The sequence below is a fragment of the Emydura macquarii genome, unplaced genomic scaffold (genome assembly GCF_026122565.2).
Source record: "Emydura macquarii macquarii isolate MOO-44397 ecotype Brisbane River unplaced genomic scaffold, CSIRO-AGI_Emac_v2 contig_3219, whole genome shotgun sequence".
Classification (NCBI taxonomy): domain Eukaryota; kingdom Metazoa; phylum Chordata; order Testudines; family Chelidae; genus Emydura; species Emydura macquarii.
In genome coordinates this window covers 456,234-480,779 of record NW_027133356.1, presented here as the reverse complement: position 1 = coordinate 480,779, position 24,546 = coordinate 456,234, and the positions used below count along the sequence as shown (strand labels likewise).

The following is a 24,546-nucleotide window of genomic DNA, read 5'->3' as shown; positions in this document are numbered from 1 at the left end:
GGGAGTGAAAAAGCTGACCAGTCTTGTCAGTTTTCATTGCTGCTATTCAGAATCCTGTGGGCAGCAGTGAAATCGACAAGCATTAAATCAAATTGATTCTGGTTTTGTTTAGCAAAGCTAGGAGTAGCAGCAGCAATAGAGGCAGATACTGGAGCTATTTTCTAAAAGAAGGATTAAAAAATGGAGACCAGAGGCTGGGGGAATGTTCAAGTTGTGCAGATCCTCCTACTCATCCTCACAACGCTCCAGGAGACTGAGGAAGGGAGCAGCAGTGAAATTTTCAATGTGTTTTAGCCTTGCCTCTTTTGATTCCTCTGTTTGTGGCAGTCTAATATGTATTGGCTAAAAAAAATACATCTGAGGTAGTTATATACCCAATATGTTCTAATGAAAACAAATTTAGATACATATATTTAGCTTCTCTTCAATTGCTTTATCCTTCTTACTTGCTCCCTTTAATTCTTGGGAGTCCAGCAGACCCCCATCAATTCTTTCACAGGTTTCCCGGTTTTTATGTGAATAATTTATTGTTATTATGTATTTAGCTATTGCTGTTCCAGTTCTCTAGTAGCCCTCCAAAATATCTTCAGATATTTTACCTACTATGATTGATTCCTTTCTGTTGGTTTCATTTAGGTCAAATTTCCACTTTTCGGAAAGATACCTGTTAACAGGCTTAAACTTTAGCCAGCACCTACTAGCTCATGAATTAATCCATAGTCTGAAAGACCACTTCCCAAAGTCATACTCCATACAATTTAAAATAGTTGTTTACTGGGAGCTCTATTAATATTGTCAATCAACTTTTTGTTTAATAATTTAAAAAAAAGTAATTTCTACATCTTGACTTGGTTTTGTTACACCTGTTTTCCTTTCCCTGTCTTCTCCTTTTTTCTCTTTTCCTATAACAGATCAAACTGTATCTTTTCCTGAGTTGCTATGTTACTCTCTGCCTTTGCTGTCCCTCCCTCCTTTTACATATCTTTCTTTACATTATGCCCTCCACCATTTCCCCATGTTATTCCTATATTTTCTGTCTCTCTTTTCTTGTGCTTCTCCCCTTCAAATCAGTCTTTCTCCCAATGGCTTACTTTTTTTATAACATATGCCATCTGTCTCACACCTTCACATTCATTCGCTCATACAGGATATAGACATTTCACTAGACACCAATAGCCAGAGAACTAAACCTACTATCCAAAGATTCATATGGAAGAAGGGGACCCCATTGTCCAAGTATGATAAAATAATTTGGAATCCTAGCTGCTAAAAAAGGCAGGGGTATGGGAAATCCTGTTAGAATGCTGTCCATGAACTCTGCTCAGTGGCTCCATCTTTCACTTCAGTTTCTTGCTAGGTGATGGATAAATTTGAATACCTACAAGAAATTGGCCAGCTGATGACAGCCATGTTGAACCTCAGTCAAGAATATCCAGTATTTATGTATAACCCTTTTAAATGATTCAATAGTTAAGCTGTGCACTGGTTACATTGTCAGCTTTCTTGGGAAAGGGCTATCTATTGCAGCGGATCTCAAACTTCATTGCACCACGACCCCCTTCTGACAAGAAAAATTACTAGGTGACCCCAGGTGGGGGAGTGGGAAGAGGGGACAGAGCCCGAACCCTACCACCCTGGTTCGGGGGCAAGCCTGAGCCCTGCCGCCTTGGGCTTTGGCTTCAGCCCTGGACCCCAGGAAATCTAATGCTGGCCCTGGCAACCCCATTAAAATGAGGTCCCAACCCACAGTTTGAGAACTGCTAATGTATTACATATACGTGTGTACAATGCCTGGCAGGTTTGGATTCCTGCTCCTGACTGAGACCTCTAGGTGTTGTTAAAATACAAATAAATAAGTAATCTTGTGTAACCTTAATGTCATATTTTCCCCCTTATCCTCAGTTGCTCCTGTTCTCATACTGTTTGTGATAATCACTTATTGCACCTTATTTCAAATTAAGTTGTAAGCTCATTAGGGCAAGATCCATAGGTCTTTCTGTAAGTTTCTGCAGTGCCTAGTGCAGTGGGGCCCTGATCCTGACGGGCGTGTGGGTATTACCATAATACAAATGCCTAATAGTAATAGAAGCCCCAATTTTACCTTGCTCTGGCTGCTGGGAGAAAGAGCACTAAATAGTGACAAGTCACCAGGACCAGATGTTACACATCTATGAATTATTTAGGAATTGAAGTAGCTGAGTTGTTAACCAAAATATGCAATCACTTATTAATGTCAGCTCCTATACCAGAGGATTGAAGGCTAGCAACACTTGCAAAAAGGCGTTCGGTGTGATCCTGATAGTTACAGTCCAGTGAGCCTTGCTGTAGGGCAAGGTGAGGTAAATTTGTGGAAACAATAAGTAAAAATAGTTAGAAACATGGCTTGAAAAATTTCCCTGACATCTGCTTGTCCAGAGGTTAAATCTGCCAAGTCTGTTGAGGAAACTTGTGGTATCATGTCCTCAGAATGTACATATTTGATTTCTGTTGGCACATCTGCATTCTGCCTTTTGTCTCCTTAAGAGATCAATTGTTCCTTCCCAATGTGTCATTTTTATTGCCCAATTTTGTCACATTTCATTTCAATCAGTTATGGGCCCTACAAAAAATAAGTATAGTCTCCTAATCAATCAGTACTCTCAGATCCTTGGATGTGGCTGCTGCTGCCGCCATCCTCCCAATCTGGGTGTGTTGGCAGGGCATGGCCTTCCAGCTTCTGCTTCTCACTCTGTTTCTTAAAGTAGTAGCATCTCAGGCCTCGTCTACACTAGCTCTTATGCCTGCAAAACTTTTGTTGCTCAGGGATGAGAAAAAACCACTCCCCTGAGCAACATAAGTTTTGTCGGCATAAGCGCTTGTGTGGACAGCCCTATGTCAGCAGGGGACGCTATCCTGCCAACATGGCTACCGCTGCTCATTTAGGTAGTTTTATTATATTGGCGTGAGAGCTCTCTCCAGTTGACATAACATGGCTACACAAGTGCTTATGCTGGCAAAACTTATGCACTCAGGGGAGTGTTTTTTTGCACCCCTGAACAACAAAAGTTTTGCCAGCATAAGTGCTAGTGTAGAGCAGGCCTCAGAGGCCACTCTACTCCCTCCCCTCCCATTAAAAGAGCAATTCATGGGCTACTCTTCTGTCTCCATAGAAGGGGACCACATCTCTGTGATTCTTCTTGCCTGGACAAAGTTTCTGTTTGCTTTTGAGTAAGTGGGTTTTTCAAGCACTTCATATAAAACACCTGGAATAACATAATATAGGGTTGAATGAGCACAGCGTTTGTACAGGAAGATTATCTCCAATTTATATGAATCCTTTTAATGTAAAATAGTGGATAAAAGAACAATTTACATGTATTTGGACTTTGAATAAATGTTTGACAGAGGGCATCACAAGAATCTGTTAAGGTAACTTAGTAGTCATGCGGTGAGAAGTAGTACTGTTATGGATTAGAAATTGGCTGCTAGACAGACAACAGCTTTCAGCATGGCTAAAGGTTATCAATGATCTGTACAAGCACTAGTGTCAGTTCATATATTTAATGATCAGGAAAAGGGAGTTAGTGATTTGGTCATTTTTGCAAATGGCAAAAATTATTTACGTCAGCACGATGACTGAGGGGATCTCATAGGGACCTAATGAAACTAGGTGAATGGGCAACATGATGGTACAATAAATTCAGTGTTGACTTACAAGGTAATGTATGTAGGAAAGAAAACATTGCTATTCATATGTATTGCTGGGTTTGAAATTAACTCTAATCAGTTGAAGTGGGAAAAAGATGGACAGCTTTGTGAAAACATTTTATCAATGTATGAAAGTAAAACGCAAAACAAAATATTGAGATGTATAAAGAGAGATGGGGCTAGAAAATAAATCTGAAAATAGCAAAGTGCCATTATATAAATTGGTGGAATGCTCTCACATTCAATACAGTGTTTAAGTTCTTCTGTTTTAAAAAGATATAGTAGAAATAGAAGGGTGCCAGAGATGGGTAGTGAAAATTACTTGAAATACAGAAAGACTTGTATATGAAGAGTTACTGAAAAGAATGGGACTATTTAGTTTAAAGAGGAGACAAATTAAAGAGGCATGGTAGTGGTATATAAAAATAATGTTATAGAGTAGTAGATTGCAAGGATGGTCCTATATGCCATCATTTGTAATACAAGGACAAAGGGACATCTGATGAAACTGAAAGGTGACAAATTTAAAACTACCAAATGGAACTACCTTTACATGGTATGTAATTAGTCTGTGGAACTCATTGCCACATTATATCATTTAGGCCAAGAGTTAGTAGAATTCAAAAAAGGATTAGATAGTTATTATCCATCCACTTATTATTTAAGATAAAATTTTATAAAAAAGAGAAGCCCTTTTGTTTCCGGGCATAAATCGCCACTTGGAGATGCTCACATACTATGTTTATGGGGCGGAGGGAGAGGCAGGCAAGTTGTTCCATCATGGTTCACTGTGGGGATTCATGCACCTAATTCTGAAGCAGCTGGTCTTGGCCACTCTCAGAGATAGTATACTGAACTAAATAGACCACTGGTCTGATCTGTTACGGTATTTCCTATATTCTTAAACCCAGACTGGCTCCCCAGTCCATTTCATGTCCTTACTTCTGCTACTGCTCATGGCCCTAGATTGAAATTTAGTTTTAAGAGTCTGAGGAGCAGTTATGAAACTAACCAGATTCTTTAAACTGTCACTTTGGGGATACTGTGGCCAGTAATTGAGACAAGGGACTCAGTCTTCATATTGGGAGGCATTCAGTAGAGATGGAGAGGAGAGACCCTGCCCTTTATAATGGATCCATGCTTTATTGGATTTATAACAGGGCTTGAGAGATCACATTTTAAGTAAAGTTGAAGAGGCTATGACAACTGAAGCTATAAATTCTTGTGTAAGGGGCCAGTTGTGAATATCCTTCCTTTGACATCTGTGTGAGTTTGAGTTTATGGTACTCAGCACCTCCAGAGATCAAAGAGAATGTTCCACTTACATAGGATTTGGGTAAATGTGTCACTGAAAAAATGGTTTGTTTGAAAATTATTTTTAGTTTCAGGCATTGATACACAACAGTATAAACAGATTGTATATAGTATATACAATACAACAGAATGTGTGTATTCTTAGCAAGATACACAATTCTGTAATCTGAGCCTTTTTTATTTTTTGAAACACAGCAACTGAAACTTAAATTCAGACAAAATGGAGATTATCACTGAGGTATTATGGTATAATTTTTTTTCATAGCCTTTGAGTTTCTGTTGGTCTTTGGACGCTACATTGTGTACTCTTTCTATCTAAGGTATTTTGTAGAGGCCCAGTCACCAGAGTATGTGCTGCCTATCTTTTATGGGAAGCTTACATTATTAGTATGCTTCCCAAAATTTATATAATCTATTGGAATCCTTTATTCAGTCTTGTATAAAAGACATCAGCTACAAATAGGCCCTTTTGCTTCCCAAGAATTTGAAGTTCTAATATTCTCTGTTCTAGAGTTCATTGCTTTGCGGGTTTTTTTTTGGCAATTAAAATTGCTGTTAAGGCTACCAGTTAAGATGTGAACTTGTTCCTGGAGTTTGTGCCTAAAATGCATTGATCTGGAATGTTTAAACTTTATATTCATAACATCTAGAGAAAACTGAGCTACAGAAGTTGTACATGGATGGCTAATTCTGAATATTTTAAGGATATTGCTCATATAGTGGGGAAGCTTCCTGGTGATCAGTATTTAGCACTAAGACATGCTATAGAAAAAAAACCTCACAATGAAATCCAGGATAAAACTAGAGCCCCATTGCCTTAAATGAACTATACTTAATGCTTTTTCCTTCCTTTGGAAATATATTAATGGCTTTTTAAAATAAAAGTTAAAAGTACCATTAACTCCTTAATTCCTGAATTTTTCGCTCATGTAGAATGTGCCACTTTCATGCCTCTAAGGATTAAAGAACTAAGAATTAATTTTATTTTTTATCTTGTTTAAAGGATCTTCTTTTATCAGTATTGTAATAACAAAACATATAGGTAAATTGATAGCAGCAGTGTCTTCTGATGTCAAATTGGTCTGATCACAGTATTCAAAAGAATATAAGTGTTTTAACATATATATGGTATTGAAGTGGAACGGTGATAGTTGTGATTTTCTTTTTTAACGTTTAGAACTATTTTACAATTTATATTCTGCATGAGATTTTGTTAAAGGAATACTTTCAAGTATTGTAATTTTTGCTTACTCCTTTATGATGACACAGTATTGACAGCATAGGTGAAGTTGAGATGCATGTTCTTTACCTTCCAATACAGTGCAACAGGAATTTTCAGTCTGCAGATATTGCCTCCTAATTGTTCAATAGGGTATGATGCAATTTACTCCTGGGGGAATTCTGTGCCCCAAAATTAAAAATTTTGCAAAATTCTGCATATTTTGTCAAAATAACACAATATAATCACTCCACTTTCAATTATTTTGGTACTTTATTTCAAAATACCTGTCAGGAAGTATGTCTGTAACAATACAGACAAAAAAAAAAATTCAGGAAATGATTTTTTTTGACAAATAGATTCCTTATTTAGGCATATTAATACAGAGCTTTGAGTAATTCATTTAAACTACAATACAGTATTTTATTTCCTGCATCCCTCAGAAGCAGTGCAAAGGCTTGGGGGAGTCAGGGGTAACGAAGGAGCTGAGGGAGAGAGAAGGAGTCTGAGTGTGAACCTGGAAGATCATTGGGTGTAGGTGGGAAAAGTATGGAACAGGTATTTTTTTGGGGGTGGATTGTTAGCGAGTTGGGAGCCTCCCCCATGCTGACCTTGGCTGACCTCTAACCTCTCCCATTCAGTCAGGCACATCTGACTGTCCGTGTGCGGCCCTGCAGTCCCCCAATCCTGATGTGGCCCTCAGACCACCTCCCATTCAACCCTTGGCTTAATGCTATCACTCCAGTAGCATCTGAGCCTGCGTCCCGCTCCGTCCCCCCCCCAGGTCCTTCTGAACCCCAGTCTGCGACCCCCCGAGCAGCACCATCCGCCCCGCTCTGTCCGTCCTGTGTCTTCTCACCTGTCCCCTACTGTGAGGAATGCAGCCCCTCTGCCGGCTCACTGCCCTCTCTTCTGGTGCCACAGCAGTTCTGGTTTGCGAAAGGTGTAACTGCAGCTCCTTTCCAGCAGAATCTTTATTCTGCGGAGAAAAAGAAAATTAACGGGGAGCCTCCCCCATGCAAACCCTGGGTGTGCAGGGATGCAGAATTCCCATAGGAGTAGCAATTGCAGCATTCCCTAGCTCTCATCTGCAGTAAAGAGATAAACCTAGAATCAAACATCTGCATATCAAATTACTTATCACCAGAGCTGGTTTGCTATGAAGTAGTATTTTAGTGCCCCAGCAGGATGGTCTAAAACATTTATTTGCGTCATAATTGCCAATTTATTAGTGTAGCCTATGTCTGGAAGAGTTTATAGTTGACTGTGAAGTTCCTGGGCAGAGCTAATATGTTTCAATCTTCCTTTCTTAAACAAGTTTTAACCTAAAATATAGTTGACCTCAAAGCCTTATTCACCAATGTGAGAAATGCATATGGATAGAGAAAATTGTTTAATGGAGCTCTTGAAAAATGCTGTTGGAGGGGGAAATTAATACTAAAATTGAGATAATTCAGAATTCTGGTCATTTGTTTAAATTGTTAAATTAGTCACTTAGCCTTTAACAAGATAGTTTGAAATTTTGTTTTATGTTGAAAATATTTAACTATTAAATCTGTGCAAATGTTAATATAGTAATTGAGATAAAATATAGATTCATAGATTTTTTCAACGCCATTTTGAAAACCTTATCTTATCTTCTTAAAATTACAGGCTATAGCATTTCTTCCATTGATTCCTGTATGTAGGAGAATAATTTGTGGCTGCACTGGAGCAAAGAGCATATCCTTTTATTTATTTTACAACTATGTAGCAATTTATCTTAAGCACAATATACATTTACTGCTAGGTAGATGCTTTGTTTTGATTTTTGATTTATTCATAAATCTTGTGAATTCTACAACTCTCATTTAATTAAAAAAAAATATATAAAATTAAAATATAGGTCCCCTTGCAAATTCAGTTCTTAAAATAGTCTTGGGCATTAGCTAGAAGTTTGATTGGATGGCTAGTGGGTATGGATAATGTTAATGATTGAATCAGGGAAATCTTTGATATTATTTTTTAATTTGGGGGTTTAATAGCCACAGAATAGATAATATTAATTCTTTCTATCCAGTGCATATTTGATTACCACAGCACATTGAATCTTCATAGGTATTTTCCTGCAGTAATTTTCAATGAGAAAATCCCTTAGTCTCTACTATTCCAGAGTGAATATTTTTCAGCACACACAGTCAGATTAACATATGCCTGTTTAAAGTGTCTGTTGTCCAGAAACATAGACCTTTTCATTTTCAAGTAATGTCAGTTGAGAATGAGACATCTTGGTGTCAAGAAAAATTATTTAAAGGAATGCACAACACTGATCCAGAAGAGGGAAACAAAGGCAGACTCCTCTATTTGCTGTTTGGCAAAAGAATCGTTTGATGGATAGTTACGCAATTTAGTTCACATTTCCCTTTATCTGATGACCATTCTTATATCAGTACATCATTACAATTTGCATGAGGGGTGTAGGTGCCCCCTCGTATCTGACAAACTGCAGTCCATGTCTGTAGCTGTACAAGATGATTCTGTTAATGTTTAAGAATTATGTTAACTCTGCTGCGCAGGAATCCATTGTCTTGCATGATCTTGAAGTCTAGGACTTCCTATCTGTCCCTTTCCCAATCTATAAAATGGGGTAATTGTCTATCACAGGAGTTGTGTGAAAATTAGTACATCAGTATGAAAATGAAAAGTGATATTTAAGTGCTATTATGCTCTCTTAACTTTTAAGTATGAGGAGAGATCCTCACTGCAAGTAGATACTGGTGGAGCTCCATAAGGCTCTTGTGTAGAATCCCCTAATTGTCATATTTATAACAGTTGTTAGAGGAGCCACTGTGGTATTGCTTTGTTTGTATGAAATTTTGAAATTGCAGTTGTAAAGTAAAAGAGGCTTACAGGGTTATTCTTAATTTTAAAAAAATCATACAGGTATTTGCTGTTATAACTTTAGAAGTCAATAGCAAATACCTATAGAATTTCTTTGGATGGAGAAATGTAAGACAAATAGTTGAAGTCTTCCACTTAATTTCCTTGTATTGATAAAAAGGACACTATAAATGATTGTGTTAAGTAGGACTTAGGACTTGAGTTCTTAGACGTGCGGTATGAAATCAAATTTCCAATGTGTTCTTGGACACAACTATGGATGAAGCGACCATCTTTAAGTTGTTACGGTCAGCTCTGTGTTCTTGGGGAACCAGGGCGCAAAACCCCTACTCTCACTGGCTCACCTGAATCATCCCTCCCCCGCCTCTGCTTGAACCAGAAACCAAAACAATGAAAAGGCAGTGGGAGACACACCTCAACCCTTCCAAACAAGGGTGATAGGATTAAGGCAACTCCCCTAGCCTCATCTACATCAAAGAGTAAAAAGGAGGCATCCTGATTAGCACACTGAATGGAGAACAGAAGCCTCATCTACATCGAAGATGGAACAAGAATTAGCATACTGAATGGAGAACCAAGCTCCAAAGCAGGAACCACACTGAACTATGGGGACACATGGCATGATGGGAGATCTCTGCTCCTGATGTTAATGAACCCACACCTGCACACACCCAGCTTCGCAGTTATCAGACCATTCTAGTTATTGATATCCAAAACATTGAATCTGCCTGATTGCATTGTGAGCTTCCTCAAGGAACACTGCCCATAGTCAGGAATGATCAGCTCCTATTGTCCAGCATAAACAAAACCACTCTGGGACGCTCCCTGGAGTCATCGTTTACCCATAAATAAACCTAGTGTTCTCCCTTGAACCATTGTTTCTTCCCTACAAAAACCCTACCCAAGTTCAAACCTGGGTTCTGATGCCGGGATCCAAATGCTGCATCAGCTCCACTGGAACTCCTCTTTTCCTGACTGATCGTGTTGGGAGCTCTGCCTGGCTCAAGCACTCCAGACCCTAAGCTGAATAGCCTGTCTCCTGTGAACCTTTGAGCTGCATGGAGTGGTGAGGACACCCCTCCCCTCCCTCCCAATTTTCCCCAACACTCTCTTTTAGTCCAGGTATAACTTTCTACTTTTGGAATCAAACCTGGGCTAGCTTTCTCCAATACCCCAACTGAAATTGTGTAATATTGTAAGCGTTTGATTGGTTTTTCTCTGCTTGTATGGTATTACTATTAGTATCATAAGTTTTATATACCTGGCAATAAAATGTTATAATCACTCTGGTTGCCAGTCTCTCTCTCCAAACTTCATTTACTCCTTTGTGTTCTTGGCTTCCCTATCTTGCTCTCCAGCAACGCTTCTTTTACCTAAACCAAAGATCCCTGGAGTGCCCAAAAATCCTGTGGGGTTTGCTCATCAAAGGGGTAACTACTAGAACAATTGTAGAGCGTGGGGGGAGGCAGCTGAGAAGTGCTGCTCTGCCTAACCTCCGGAGTCCAGGGGCATATAAGGGGGGCAGCTGAAAGTACTGTTTGGACTCAGTCTGCTCAGATGTGTGCTCTATTCTGGTGCGGTGCAAGGGGGCATATAAGGGTGGCTGCTGAAAGTGCTGTGTCACCCAGCCTGCTGAGTTCAGGGACATATAAGAGGTCAGATGAAAGTGCTGATAGCCTGGTCCGCTCAGACGCACTTGGTTAATCTGGAATGTGTGTGTGTGTGTATATGTGGGGGGTTTATTTGAATCTGGGGCTGGAGGAACCCAGCCCTGAAAACCTCAGGTCCTGCAGGATAGCTCCATTGGGAGGGGACTTGTAGCCATATGAACACACCAGTAACACAAACAGTACATTAATAGAATCACACACCCCCTTCAAAGAAAGTAACCCTAATAAATGAGCGAACCCCAAGATGAGAGGCAAATCTGGTAACAAAGTTTTTGTTTTTCTTACTCCAAATATTTCTTCCATTCTACTCTGAAAATATTATTTGTTCTTCCTTTTTTGTTTCTTTCCTTGCCACAATTATTAAAAATACACTAGAAAAATATTCAAATGAACTTCACAATTATTCTGTAACCTCTGTATTAGCATTGAAAGCAAGAGGTTGGAGAAGCATGTGCCAGAGCTGCTACTGAAAACGATCAACTCTGAAATCTTTTCATGGAGTTTAAAGCCAGAAGGGACCATTACATCATCTAATCTGACTTTTACAACACAGCTAATTAAATTTTATCAAGTTACCCCTGAACTGAACCCAATAATTTGTTTAACTAAAGCATATCTTGTTTGGCTAATGCATATTTTTCAGAAAGGCATCATCTTGGTTTGAGGACTCCAAGAGATGGTGAATCCACCACTTCCCTTGGTAGTTTGTTCCAATAGTTAATCACCTTCACTGTTAAAAATTTGTGCCTAATTTGTAATTTGAATTTGTCTGGCTTCAATTTTGCAGCTATTGATTCTTGCGAGGTCTTTCTCCACTGTATTAAAAAGTCCTTTCGTACCTGTTTCTCCCTCTTCCCCTGCGTGAAGTTACTCCTACATCATAATCAAGTCACCTCTTAATCTTCTGTTGATAAACTAGAGATTGAGCTTTTTTAAAAACTCTCGTTGTAAGGCATTTTCTCCAATCCTCAGGTAATTTTTGTGACTCTTTTCTGCATGCTCTTCAATTTTCCAACATGCCTTTGAAAATGTGGACACAAAATCTTCACGCATGTATTCAGGGCCACAAGTTTTAATGGAGTACCTATTCTTTTCTATGCTATGGAAGAGGATGCACATCATAAATACTCATTGTCAAATGGGATTGCTTTAGAAAGTGTTGTATATCAGTGCACTTGAAGGAGACAGTGTGTTTCCAATGGTGAATAAGCAGGGAACCTTATGTTCAGTTTGATTAGGATTGAATGTTGAGATTCATAATTAACACCGAGCTGTATTTTCTTGGAAAGTGTTCCATCTTGTTTAAACAAACCTGAAATGGATGAATATTGCAGCATTGCTCTTTCATTTGCAAGGAATGTTTGTGCTCTCCAATGTGAAACAAGTTTTGCATGGCTTTCATTCATTCACATTTAGCAAACTTCTGCTGTACTTCATGAAGCATATTTGTCTTGGTACCTCATATTAACCAAGATTTTAAAAACAGATTAGATCTCCTAGCATAAACCAGTGTAAGGAATAGAGTTCAACATCCCTGGTAGATGCCTCTACAAATAGGTTTTAATAGCAAACCTACAGTACTTAAATATTGCCTACTGGGGCAGTTAAGTGGCTACTCCCATTATTGCTCTTCCTTGTGCCTCCACACGTTCACTTGTATTGCAAAACCTTGTAGTGCTGTTTTAAACCATCCTGTTGCTACTGTGCCTGTTTCCGACTTAGCTGCTGCTGCTCTTGAGGAGCAGACACAGACTGTGAATTGCCTGAATGAGGGATGACTCATGAGCCAAAGACAGCAGTCTGCAGTGCAAATTAATTGCATTTCCTGGGGACTTTTGAGGCTTCAAATTTTTAGTAACTATTCGTAAGAGGTCCTTAATGAACAATACCATGATTTAAAATATACCTGTGGTCAGCCCCGTTCTTCATGGAGCTAAGGTCCACAGATCTGTTTCGGGTATTTGAACTTATTTGTATCTTGGGGCAGAAGCAAATCTGCTGGTGCCTGGCAACAGGCCAGTGTCCTGCTCCTGAAGTTCCCTCCAGTTTTATCTATGTCCCCATCAGCCGATGGCTCTCTGAGTCCTCCCTGCCGCAGAGCTCTTCTGAGGGAAATTTCAATCCCTTATTTCACGTTTCTGATTAACATTTGGGCTCAGCGGTGTCTAATTCCCAGCCAGGTACCAGAGCTGCATTTGCTTTGTGGGGAGATTTTTTTCCTTCTGCGGAGTCTGCATTGGTTAGTCCTCTGCAGGCGGCGGGCAGGGAGATTGAGGAGACCAAGAGCAAAAGGAAGGGTGAGTGTCTCCTTCCCCCATTGTCAGTTGTCTTTTTAGGAAGCTCAGCCCTCTCTGTGGGCAGAGTGCAGTTTCTGCCTCAGCCTGGTCTGGCAGGGTTGCCTTAGTCTTGTTGCGTCCCGTGTCTCTCTTTCTTCCCGCACAAAAGGAGCCACACAGGACTGAATGGCAAGTAACTCCCCCTCCCCCATTTCTATGGGGGGAGCCGGTGCCAGAAGATCAGTGCACCAGATGAAAGATTGTGCCCGAGTCACTAAAGCCCACACCAAAGCTGTTCCTCTAATTGCAGAGTGCAGCCACCGTTTCCCCTCTGGCTCCCTTTGGGCCATGGATGGAGGGCACTACATGCAGCACTGATACTGGCAACACTAGGTGTGATTAGTGGGTTTTGGGCCTAGCTACCTCCTTCTTCTTCCAGGCCTCCCAGGGGACCCTCTGGCTCATGTGGACCCCATATAACAGAAAAAGATTGAGCCTCTGGGGAGTCCATTCTTGAACCTCAGTAACTTCCCTGAGACCCAGATTGGGCTGCTGTTGAGTAGGGAGGGCAATAAGCACAGCTTCTGTGGAGGCAGGAGCTTGCTAGCCACTTGAAATATTTTTGGAGCAATATCTGAAACCAAGTTTGCTCCTCCTTTTAAAGCAGGATCATAAGGAGAAACTCCCAAAGGTGGTATAAATATATAAGATCAATGCCCAGTTCCCCTTCTCACCTTCACAGAGTGCATGCAGCCTGACAGATTCAGCACAGATCTGTGGCTTGATCTTTGCTGTGTTGTTCCTCTGGGTTTGTGCACACACACATAGTGGGATGGGAAAGGCAATTCTTCCTCAGGGGAAGCCGGCTGCCCTAATCAGAGAGGGGGATCAAATAATAAAAGACGCTCTTAGGAAGAGTACTGAGTACTGTGAATCTATGCTTAGATCTGAAGGTGCCTAGACAAACTATGTCTAAGGATGGGGATTTCTTATGTCACCTAAAAGACTTGGAAAGCATTGGGCCGTTCCCCAGATGCTGGTGTGGGTTGCCACACCTAAGTATTGGGCTCTTGACCCTAGCTGACACTGTAGGTTGCCTTGCCTTGCCACAGCTGCTCCACAGTAGCTGTCCATGGAGTTATGAGGACAGCACATATGTGGAAGAGCAGCAAGGATTAAGGGGCCTCTTGGCCCACCATTTACTTTTGTCTAACCCCAACCTCAGTTTTATAAGGCTATAAAGTTGCTCGATATACATCAGTCCAAATTCAACTGGGTGTTACTACCCAGGGGACATGGCTATCTTCTCTGGTGGTCAGGGACTCAGCATTTCTAACTGCAGGAGACTTTTTTACCTTAAAGGATAGCCTCCTCACTATACATGTCCTCTGCAGGTGGCAGGTCTGGGCAAATGTCACCTCAGTCTCTTCTCCAGGTGTGAAAGCTCTCTTGTCACATGAGCCCAACAACAACAGAAATTAATATTATAAAGTGTTGTTTGACATGCTTCACATGTTTCACAGGTAATGCTAGCATGGTGGACAGTATTGCAAATATGGTCTGTCGTCAACGTAAAAACTAAGGACACCTCTGTGCAAAAGTTAGTGGGACCTAAATCTTTGCATGCAGATATAGGGGGCCTTCATCAGGCAGATTGGTTTCCTGCTCATAATTCTACAATGGGAAACTTATTGGAAAGCTGAGGCTATCCAGAGCTGTCAGAGAAGTAGATTTATAATCCTGGCTCCTGCCAGACATTACTGAAAAATCCCATGGCAAATTGAAGGAGTCCTTGAAGTCCAGGAGAGAATACCACTTTGCAAGTAATGACAGGAACAAACTGAGGGGCTGAGGCAAGGTCAGTAGTTGTCCTCAGTTGCCTCAGAGTAATTTGCATGACTCACAACCGGCCCTATTTAGTATGAGACCCTTGAATAGTGCCAACCTCTTTCAATTGTGGAACCTAAAACTTTGGCCACAATGAAGTCACTGGACATTGTCCAGAGAGGAATACTCTCTAGAGCTTTGCAAGAATTACAGGCACAGTTTTGTCTCCTTCCCAAACTCAGGCAGCCCATGGCAATGACAGGATGTGAATGTAGCCATACATCACCTACTTTAGATAAGAGCGATATAACCCATCCTATTTCTAACCTCAGAGAATTGGGAACGAACAGGGCTTCCTCTGAAACATCTGAATGAGTTTCTAAAGGAGGCTTTTATTCTTGTGCCCATTTTACCGTTCCATAGTCAGTTCTCCCAGTTTGCATATGGGTGATAGCTTTTTCACCCCGAGCTTCATGCATTACCATTTGGTCTGACAAATCCTTTTGGATGTAGATGCATATTGTCTTGTATCTGGCTTGGTCTACCCTTGCGACAAAATTCGGCGGCAGTCGACGTGAGATACGCAATCTACTACATAGAGTAGCTTGCATACCTCCTGTTGACTTCCTAAATTCTAATTAGCGCGGCGTCCCCACTACGCTGCATTGACGGGAAATGCCTGCCTGTCGATGCAGCGTTAATCTTTTTTGCGGGGGGTGTATTTATTGAGTCGACTTCCGGATCGATTGAGCGGGTCTCCCAAAGAATCAATTTGGCAGTCCTGTCAGTGCTGCCGCGAGTGAAGACATACCCACCATTGAGCTGTGGCAATGTATAGCAAGTACCATAATCCCTACACTAGTCAATGCAGCTGTCCCCAACACAGTGAAGGGCAGCTGCAGTGCATGCAGATGAGCAAAAGGATATGGTTATATGGGACACATCACACCACATTAATACAGCACATGTACTTAGTCATTCATCATGTTTGTCTGAAATGTATTTACAATTTAACTCCAGTAGATCTTGCCAGCTTCAGAGGATGGAGTTAATATTGCCTGGTGGCAGTTGCAGTGTACCCTAACTCCTTGCTTTCAGCGGTTTACCCATAGCTGCACTTAATGGTCGAGAAGGATACAAGGCATTGCCAGTTAACTTTGTGTGTGATGATGAAGTTTTTGGGCAGTGAATAATAGATTTAGTCTAGTCATGACAGTCAACATGTCTGATGGGGTTTTTGTGAATAAATTAGGAAGCATGTGGTCAGCCCTGCCCCAAAGAGAAAATCAACTTCTCCTTTCATGGGCAGAGCAGAGTTTCCTATCTCTCTACACTGACCGTCAAGGGGAAGTTGAAGACCAAGACTTACATGGCAGAAGTTGATTTAAGACACGAGTGACAGCTGGACCCAGACATATCCTTACTTATTGTAAGTCAATTGTTGGGCTGGTGATTGATCTCTTTGAATCGGGAAATAGCAGTGAGGTGCCCTGTGGCCTCTCCATGTATCAGGACTCACTCAGCATGTGAGGTTGTGGAAGATCTCTTACAAAGCTGGGCAAAGTCTCTGCTCCATGCCTTTCCACCTTCTATTCCTTCCCAGAGCCAGACACAAGACAGGAAGGAGAGTGCTAGAGATGCTGTTTGTCTTTCTTGCTGAAGTGGCTATTGTTCCTAGGCCTGATTTAACCTAGAGTTGAACCTTCCAAGGTTTCTACGTCACTGAGAAGATCTGCTGTTGTAAAAACCAGTCCTTCATCCAGCACCAGAAAGGTTCAAAATGGATTCTTGGATGAAGTGATGATCACTCCCATGGACCATAGGAAAGTCAATAAATAAAACTTATTTTATTAGTAGAAGCAAAGTCTGTGTTTTCACTACCACATTAAACAAGTGGTACCTGGCTTTGAATTCCTCCAGGAGGGCTTTAATGAGAATGTTGAAGCAAAAATGTAAAGTTTCTCTAGTATTAGGGTCTCAACATGTAAAAGACAGGTGTTTTGTAAATCCTGACATTAAATGCCTCCTTAGGGTAATTACCTTGATTCCAGCCCCACAGATTATAGAATGCAACCTTGAAATTTCATTCTGGTCCTTACAGCACTACTCCAATTAAACCCCTGTCACAAGTGTCATTAGACTTATCCATTAAAGTACACTTCCTGATAACTACTATCTAATCAGATGAGCTTTTGAACTTGGGCGCTCTCCTGAATGAAACCCAGTATTGTATTTTGAGTTTGGACAAATAGTACTTACAACTGTCGTATCATTCATGCCCAAAGTAAATTCAAGAAATATTCTTCCTTCTGTCACGCATCAAAGTCCAATCTGTAGAGGTGCTGACAGTTTCTAGGCAGAGAAATCATGTCTCCTGTAATGAGATCAGCTAGGAGGTCATCGGTATATAAATGGTCATCCAATCTTTAGGCAGTGCCATTTTTGATGGAAGTCTTCTCCCCACCTCAATGCCCAGGGGAAGAGAAGAAATATAATTTACGTTATTTTGAATGTCCACATTTGAAGGATGAGCCTACTTCTTATCTTGGTGGCCCTACTGCTATGAAAATCCCTCTCTAATAGATATGTGCATCTTAACATGATGAAGAATAGGAAAATTTATCTGTGCTTACCTGCAGATTTCCTATCTTCTGATAATAAAGTCCACATCTGGCTCCTCCCTGGAGACAAACGGCATCATCCCGAATAGAGATGGAAATTGACAACCAAAAATTCAGGTTTATTTCATTAAGGGAAATTATCCCTACGCTCTGCAGTAGGATACATTGTTCTTCAAAGTATATTTAATGCAGTCTGTAATTTTGGAAAGTAGAATGAAATTACCCTGGCTGTGGAAGTTTTCTCAATTGGAGGGAATTCAGGGGGCGCAGGGCATTTTCCTGCTGCCAGTGAATGACAAGTATGGCTCTGTTTCTAAGCTGCAAGCAGGGTGAAATACCCATTGTAACAGAACTATGGGCCTCATTACGTAGAGAAAGGAAACTTTCAGGTAAGCAGATACATTTTCCTCTTCAAAGGTCTTGGTGGTGCTGTGTGGTTTGCATTATGTGCATAGTGATCTTTTTAAAGTGGGGAGTGGTAATTTATAAACAAGGAAACAGAAATGAGAGAACAAGCATCTTTCAGTTAGCAGTCTTTATTTTTTGCTGTTTCCTTCTGTCAAGTTAGGGTTACCTGGCAGGCTGCCCAGAGAATCTGTAGCTTTTTTTTTTCTTGTTGCTGTTGGTGCAGGGGACGATGTTGCTGTAGGAACTAGCCAGACATATTTCTGCCGCTGGTAAGCCTATAACTCTGTTAATAGGCACCAAGCAACCTAGCAATGCTGCTTTTTTTAGCTATTCATGCACCATAAGAGCCAGAGTATGCTACTTTGCGGCAATAGATTGCTAAGGCCTTCTTGAAGTATTTGGAACCAACCCCTTTTTCCATTTACTCTGCAAAGTTGTTTCTCATAGTACGAAGAGAAATGTTCCAGAGCCTTTAAGGTATAAGTTGGGTTTCAGAGAAGACACTGAAAATCGACATCAATATAACTGTGAAGCTGCTTTTTTAAAAACAGATTCATATAGAATAAAAGTATAAAATCATGTCCAGGTCACTGTTATATGAGCTGTACATCAGGAGGACAAGTGTGTTTGTCATCAGTCCATTATGGGAAAAAACCCCAGTGCTTTTGCCACATTAGCAAAACTTATGTAGATGAAGCGTAAAAGTCCTTCTACATGCACATGGCTTCACTATTCCATTTGGGGTCTCTTTAATACTTCTGTATATATCACAGCTTTATTTTGCATAGAGTCTTCTTTACAAACTGTGCCCTAAAAGTGCTTTTATAAAGATAAATAAAACAATGACACAGATAAATAGGTGAACTTAAAATTAACAAATATAGAGAAGGTAGAACAGAGATTTTCTTGAAGTCAAAGTGCGTGTGTCTGGCTTTTTCTCTCCTTTCTGTTTTCCACAAGTTTAGAAGGAATACTGTTCATAGCAGTTCAGTAATTCATACTTACTCCACACGGTAAACTGTCCTCCTGAAAGCAGTGGAATACTCAGCTGAAAAGTACCTCTAAATTTCTTGATGTAAATATTGGAATGTTGATACGAAGTAAATTGGCACAAATATATAGAAATAGCACAATTTTTATATGCCTTGTCATATTTGTATCTAGAGCTGAAAAGTTTATTTGGATAATTTTAATATTTGCAAACTTGGATTGACTTATGCACAGGTTACTTACAGTATTCAGATCACATTACTTATGGACACGTGTGACAAATTGACATCCGTATAGATGGGTATACGGAAATCATCCAGATGTCCATTGGTAGTCCTTCTGTGGGTCTAAGGCTGCATGCTCAGGGCGACCCCTAAACCTTAGACTATCAGAACACAAGGGGAAATACGGAGTGATCCACCCTTTTCTGTACACTCCCCCTTAAGCTCTGGTACAGGCCACAGTTGGATACAGGATACTGGGCAAGATGGACCATGGTCTGATCCAGTATGGCAGTTCTTATGACTCTTGTTGGTGTAAATTAATTTGATTAAATCTAGAGGCACCCCGGTTTAGTCACGGCAAGTAGTGCATTGGATGGAACTGCTTTGTCTGTTTTTTAGGCATATTAAGTGATATGGGTATTGAGTGGAAGCTATGCTGACAAATGTGAGGCACCACATATAATGCAGAGAAAATGGACCGGACTCACGGATTGGATTCCTCCATGTTTCTGTAAGTGGCTGAGAATGTGAGAGATGTAAAGAGAAAAAAAGGAAAAACCTCAATTTTTCATAGTGGTTAGTCAAGGAGAAGGGAGAGATGGGTGATAATAGAAATCAAGCAGGAGGCAGTTTCTTTGCTCACAGCCCCAGCCTCATTCTAGCTAGCACTGTGCCCCAAATGATCTCTTTAGGCTTTTTCTCAGGGCCACTCTCACGGTGCTCTTCTGGCTGTCTCTTTGGCTTTCTGTGTGCTTCTGCTCACAGACACACGCGTTTTCACCAAACGGCACCTAGCTTCCTGTATTTGCATTCATTTCTCAGCTTCTGACTGGCCTTGCGTGTGACCTGTGTTTTGGGCAGTGGCTCCTGTTGTTTCATCTTACTCCAAAAAGATTAACTTCTTCTTACCTGCTCTCATGCCCACCAGTTTCAATGAGATTTTACCCAACCTTCATCCATCATCATATGTTTTCTTATATAAAGGTTAGCTTATATGTGAGACTGTATGATCGTTAGTAAGCTAAAGCCTTAAAATAGGAAGTGGTACCATTTACTTCCGTGATTAGTCATATCATGTAGCATATCTTCAGGCTTTGGGGTGTTTTATCACATGATCTCTTTGTATCTGTGTCTCTAAGAAAGGATGAATTTCAGTCTTTAAGTTTTGTACTGTTAATTTCATGTGTAAATTAAAGCTACCTGTTTATCACAATGGCTAGAAACAGAATTCAGAACCCTTTTTTTGCAGTGGGAAAATGACAGTTCGTTGAGAATGAGTATCTACAGCAGGTTCTTGCTGTCCTCCTACAATAGGGATTGGCAACTGTTTGACTGGTAGATTAGAAAGAGAGAAATATTTTATCACCATCCTTTATGGAAAGTCAGTGTGACTCCTGGTTCCACCAGGGCCTGGTCTACATTGAGAATTACAGAATTCTTTTGTTTATGTTCTAACATGAGTGATGGCAGTCTGAGGGTAGACCAGCTGCTGACACTTTTGCCATTATTTCATCTAGACCACCTCTTAGCATGGTTAGATGATGCTTTGGTAAAGATGCCTCCTACTGGTCTTAACTAGTACAACTGTACAGACACTACCAACCTTGCAAGAATTCCTAAAAGTGCAGACCCAGTCCAGATGGGTCGTTTGCTTTCTGTAGAAGTCACTGAAAAGAATTTTACCCTTTCTGCACCAATCATCAAGTAGTTTTCAACTTTATGTAAAAGGAATTTGGAGGAGATGGATTTAAAAAAACACCCCTCTTCTGCAAAGTCAGTTTTTGTTTGCACTAACTGATAATGAAACAGTTATAGAATCATAGAAGTGTAGGGCTGGAAGGCACCTTACCAGGTCAGCCTCCTGTGCTGAGGCAGGATCAAGTAAACTTAGCCCCCCCCAGACACATGTTTTTGTAACCTGTTGTTAAAGACCTGCAGTGATAGGGATTCCACAACCTCCCTTGGAAGCCTGTTCCAGTACTTAACTATCCTTTTATTTAGAACATTTTTCCTATTGTCTAACCGAAATCTCCCTTGCTGCAAATTAAGCCCATTATTTCTTGTCCTACCTTCAGTGTACATGGAGAACAATTGATCGCTGTCCTCCTTAAAACAGTCCTTAACATATTTGAAGACTGTTATCAGGTCCCCCCTAAGTCGTCTTTTCTCAAGACTAAACATGCCCACGTTTTTTAACCTTTCATCATAGGTCAGGTCTTCTAAACCTTTTGTCATTTTTGTTGTTCTCCTCTGGACTTTATCCAATTTGTCTGTCTTTCCTAAAGCGTGGTGCCCAGAACTGAACAAAGTACTCCAGCTGAGACCTCACCAGTGCTGAGTAGAACGCGACAATTATCAATGTGTCTTACGTTAATGTACCTCAGAATGATAATAGCTTTTTTTTCAACTGAATCACGTTGACTTATGTTCAATAACCCCCAGATTAATTTTAGCAGTACTACCACCTAGCTAGTTATTCCCCATTTTGTAGTTATGCATCTGATTTTTTTCTTCCCAGGTGTAGTACTTTGCACTTGTCTTTAATGAATTTCAGTTTGTTGATTTCAGACCAATTCTCCAATTTGTCAAGGTCATTTTGAATTCTCATCCTCTCCTCCAAAGTGGTTGCCAGCCCCTGCAGCTTGGTGTCATTTGTTAATTTTGTAAGCATAGTCTCCACTTCATTATCCAAGTCATTAATGAAAATATTGAATGGTACCAGACCCAGAACAGACCCGACACCCCCCCCCCCCCAACACACACACTCAAGGGACCCTACTAGATATGCACTCCCAATTTGACAGTGAACCATTGATAGCTACTCTTTGAGTATGGTCTGTCAGCCAATTGTGCACCCACATTATGGTAATCTCTTCTAGACCATGTTTCCCTAGTTTGCTTATGAGAATGTCGTGGGACTGTGTCAAAAGCCTTTCTAAAATCAGAATGTATCATGTCTGCTGCTTCCCCCTATCCTCTAGGCCAGTAACCCTGGTCAAAGAAGGAAATGAGGTTTGTTAGGAGTGATTTGTTCTTGACAAATCCATATTGGCTATTACCAAAGTTAAGTTTCTGTCACAGGTATTTTTAGTAAAAGTCAGGAACAGGTCATGGGCAATAAACAAAAATTCACAGAAGCTATAATCTGTCCCTGACTGTTACTAAAAATATCGTGGGGGAGGGGAGAAAATAGAGCTGCCAGGGCCTGCATTTGTTCCAACCCCAGGGGGTCGGCCAGCTGATCAGCTGTTTGACACAGCCCCTGGGCTGACAGCTGCTCCAGCCCTGTCCCAGAAGTCCTGGAGGTCCCAGAAAGTCATGGAATCCATGACCAAATCATATCCTTAGCTACTACTTATTACCCTGTTATCATCCAGGTACTTAGAATTGATAGTTTAATAATTTGTTCCACTATTTTTCCAAGTATCTAAGTTAGGCTGACTGGTCTATAATTCCTCCAGGCCTCTTTGTTCCCTTTTCTAAAGACAGGTAGTACATTTGCCCTTCTGCAGTCCTCTGTGAAGTTACCCATCCTCCATGAGTTCTCAGAGATCATTGTTATGAGAATTGTAATGTGCCTGACAAAAAACTTGAGACTTATTTGTTGGTTACAAGTGAATACCAGGCTCATCAGGCAGGGCTGAAAACCTTCCTCAGGGGTACTTTGGTATGCTCTGGGAGCTGTAAACCTTTCCCTTGCCTATCTTCTCCCCCAAATTTTTATCTGGAGGTTTCTCAGAAGCCTGAGGAGCTCTTCCTTATTTTCCTTCCTTTATCTCTAGCTGCTGTCAAACAGCCATGCATAGCACCTGATTCTCTCTTCAAGAAGGACTGGTTGTAGCTCTGTAGAACTTGTTAGTTCTATTTCAGACTTGGTCAGAAAGAACTCTACAGAATGACATACGGTGTATCTTTTTTTTGCTTACTCTTGGCCTTTGCAACACTTCCAAATTGGTTTAACTTTGGCATCAAGAACAACGCGGAGTCATAATCTCGTTTCCCCATGTTGGTAACATGTTGTATTGCTATTACACTCTCATCAGTCTTCAGAATTCTGTCTTAAAATGTGTTATTTTTTTTTAAACTGCTGTCATTAGGTCACCTACTGCATGCCAAAAATATTTTTGCCACTCCCCTGAGGCAGTTTGCAGGTGGTATAATAGCAGCAAGAAAACTTTATAAAATGGAGAGGGTGGAATAAGGATAATGCAGCCTTGATTTCAATCCATATTTTAAACAGTTCAGTTTTGCTTATTCTCTTGACTCTCCAGTGTTGGTCTTGTGCAGTTTGACAAGAAATGAGACATCAAAGCACGCACTTTTAACATGCAATACATCCAATGTAAAGTCCAGTAAAGCCTTGCAAATTCACACTGATTAAGGCTACGTTTACACTGATGGCGGCAAAATCGCTGCCGCCAGATTGATCTTTCAGGATCGATTGAGCGGTCAGTGAGACCCGCTCAATCGATCAGGAAGTCGACTGAGTAAGTCCACCCCCTCAAGTAGCGTAGCGCTGCGTCGATGGGAATGCTGTTCCCGTCGGCTCAGCGCAGTGTAAACAGAGTGCAGAAGGGAAGCAGAGCAGTCGACGTCAGTTAGTTTGCGTAACTCCCATCAACTGCCGCTGAATCGCGCGGTAAGTGTAAACCAGCCCTAAGTAACTCAGGAGGGAAAGGTGAGAAAGTATAGTACTCTTTCCTTGAGTGCTCTATGAATTGTAATCTCCTCATGCATCTCATGGATTTTGAAATTCTAGTTTGAAAGACTGCCTAGATGTTAGAGTACTTGTCTCATACTTCAGTCTAATGCCCATTTTTCATGGGTGTGGTACTACAGGGGGATACATACACAAATAGGGTCTCAGGGCATGGATTTGTTGTTAATGTTGCACTTTAGTTTAGTCATAAACACAAGATTGGAGCCTCACTTGAGGAGAAGAATCTGGATTGTGTAGAAATATCTTGTTAAAACACAACTTCATTAAAAGCAAAGGGAAGCTAAGGGAAGTACAGTTCTTTCACAGCTTTCCTCTGTGTGAGGCTCTCTTTCAATGTATTGTAAATTCAGTTCTGGGTTTCAGTGTCCTGCTGTCCCTTCAAGTAATAGGGGCCTCAGACTGAATATGTAATACATGTATTCTGTCGGTGTCATTATTCTTGGAACAAGGGAAAATGACCTTTTGGTTTCCTTGACAACTTAGAACTTTCTTTTAGAGTGATGTCAGGAAAACAAAGTGTGTTCTTGAATGAAGAAGGTATTTCACAAACTGAGTCTAAGGACTGCACAGGGGGAAGAACTGTTAACCCTTGTGCTTCCAGAAACCAGAATAAATGTTCATATTTGTCTACAGTATTAAATGGTAAAGCTGCAGATAGCATGATAGAAGAGAGTATATTCATATGTGATACTGATTTTACAAAAAACATA

At 40.7% G+C, this 24,546-nt stretch overlaps 1 protein-coding gene across 3 annotated transcripts in view; it reads left to right on the top strand.

Annotated features, from left to right (window-relative positions):
• PPP6R2 (protein phosphatase 6 regulatory subunit 2) overlaps positions 1-24,546 on the top strand; it is a 147,285-nt gene that overhangs the window by 6,244 nt on the left and 116,495 nt on the right. The gene's annotated exons all lie outside the window — the stretch shown is intronic.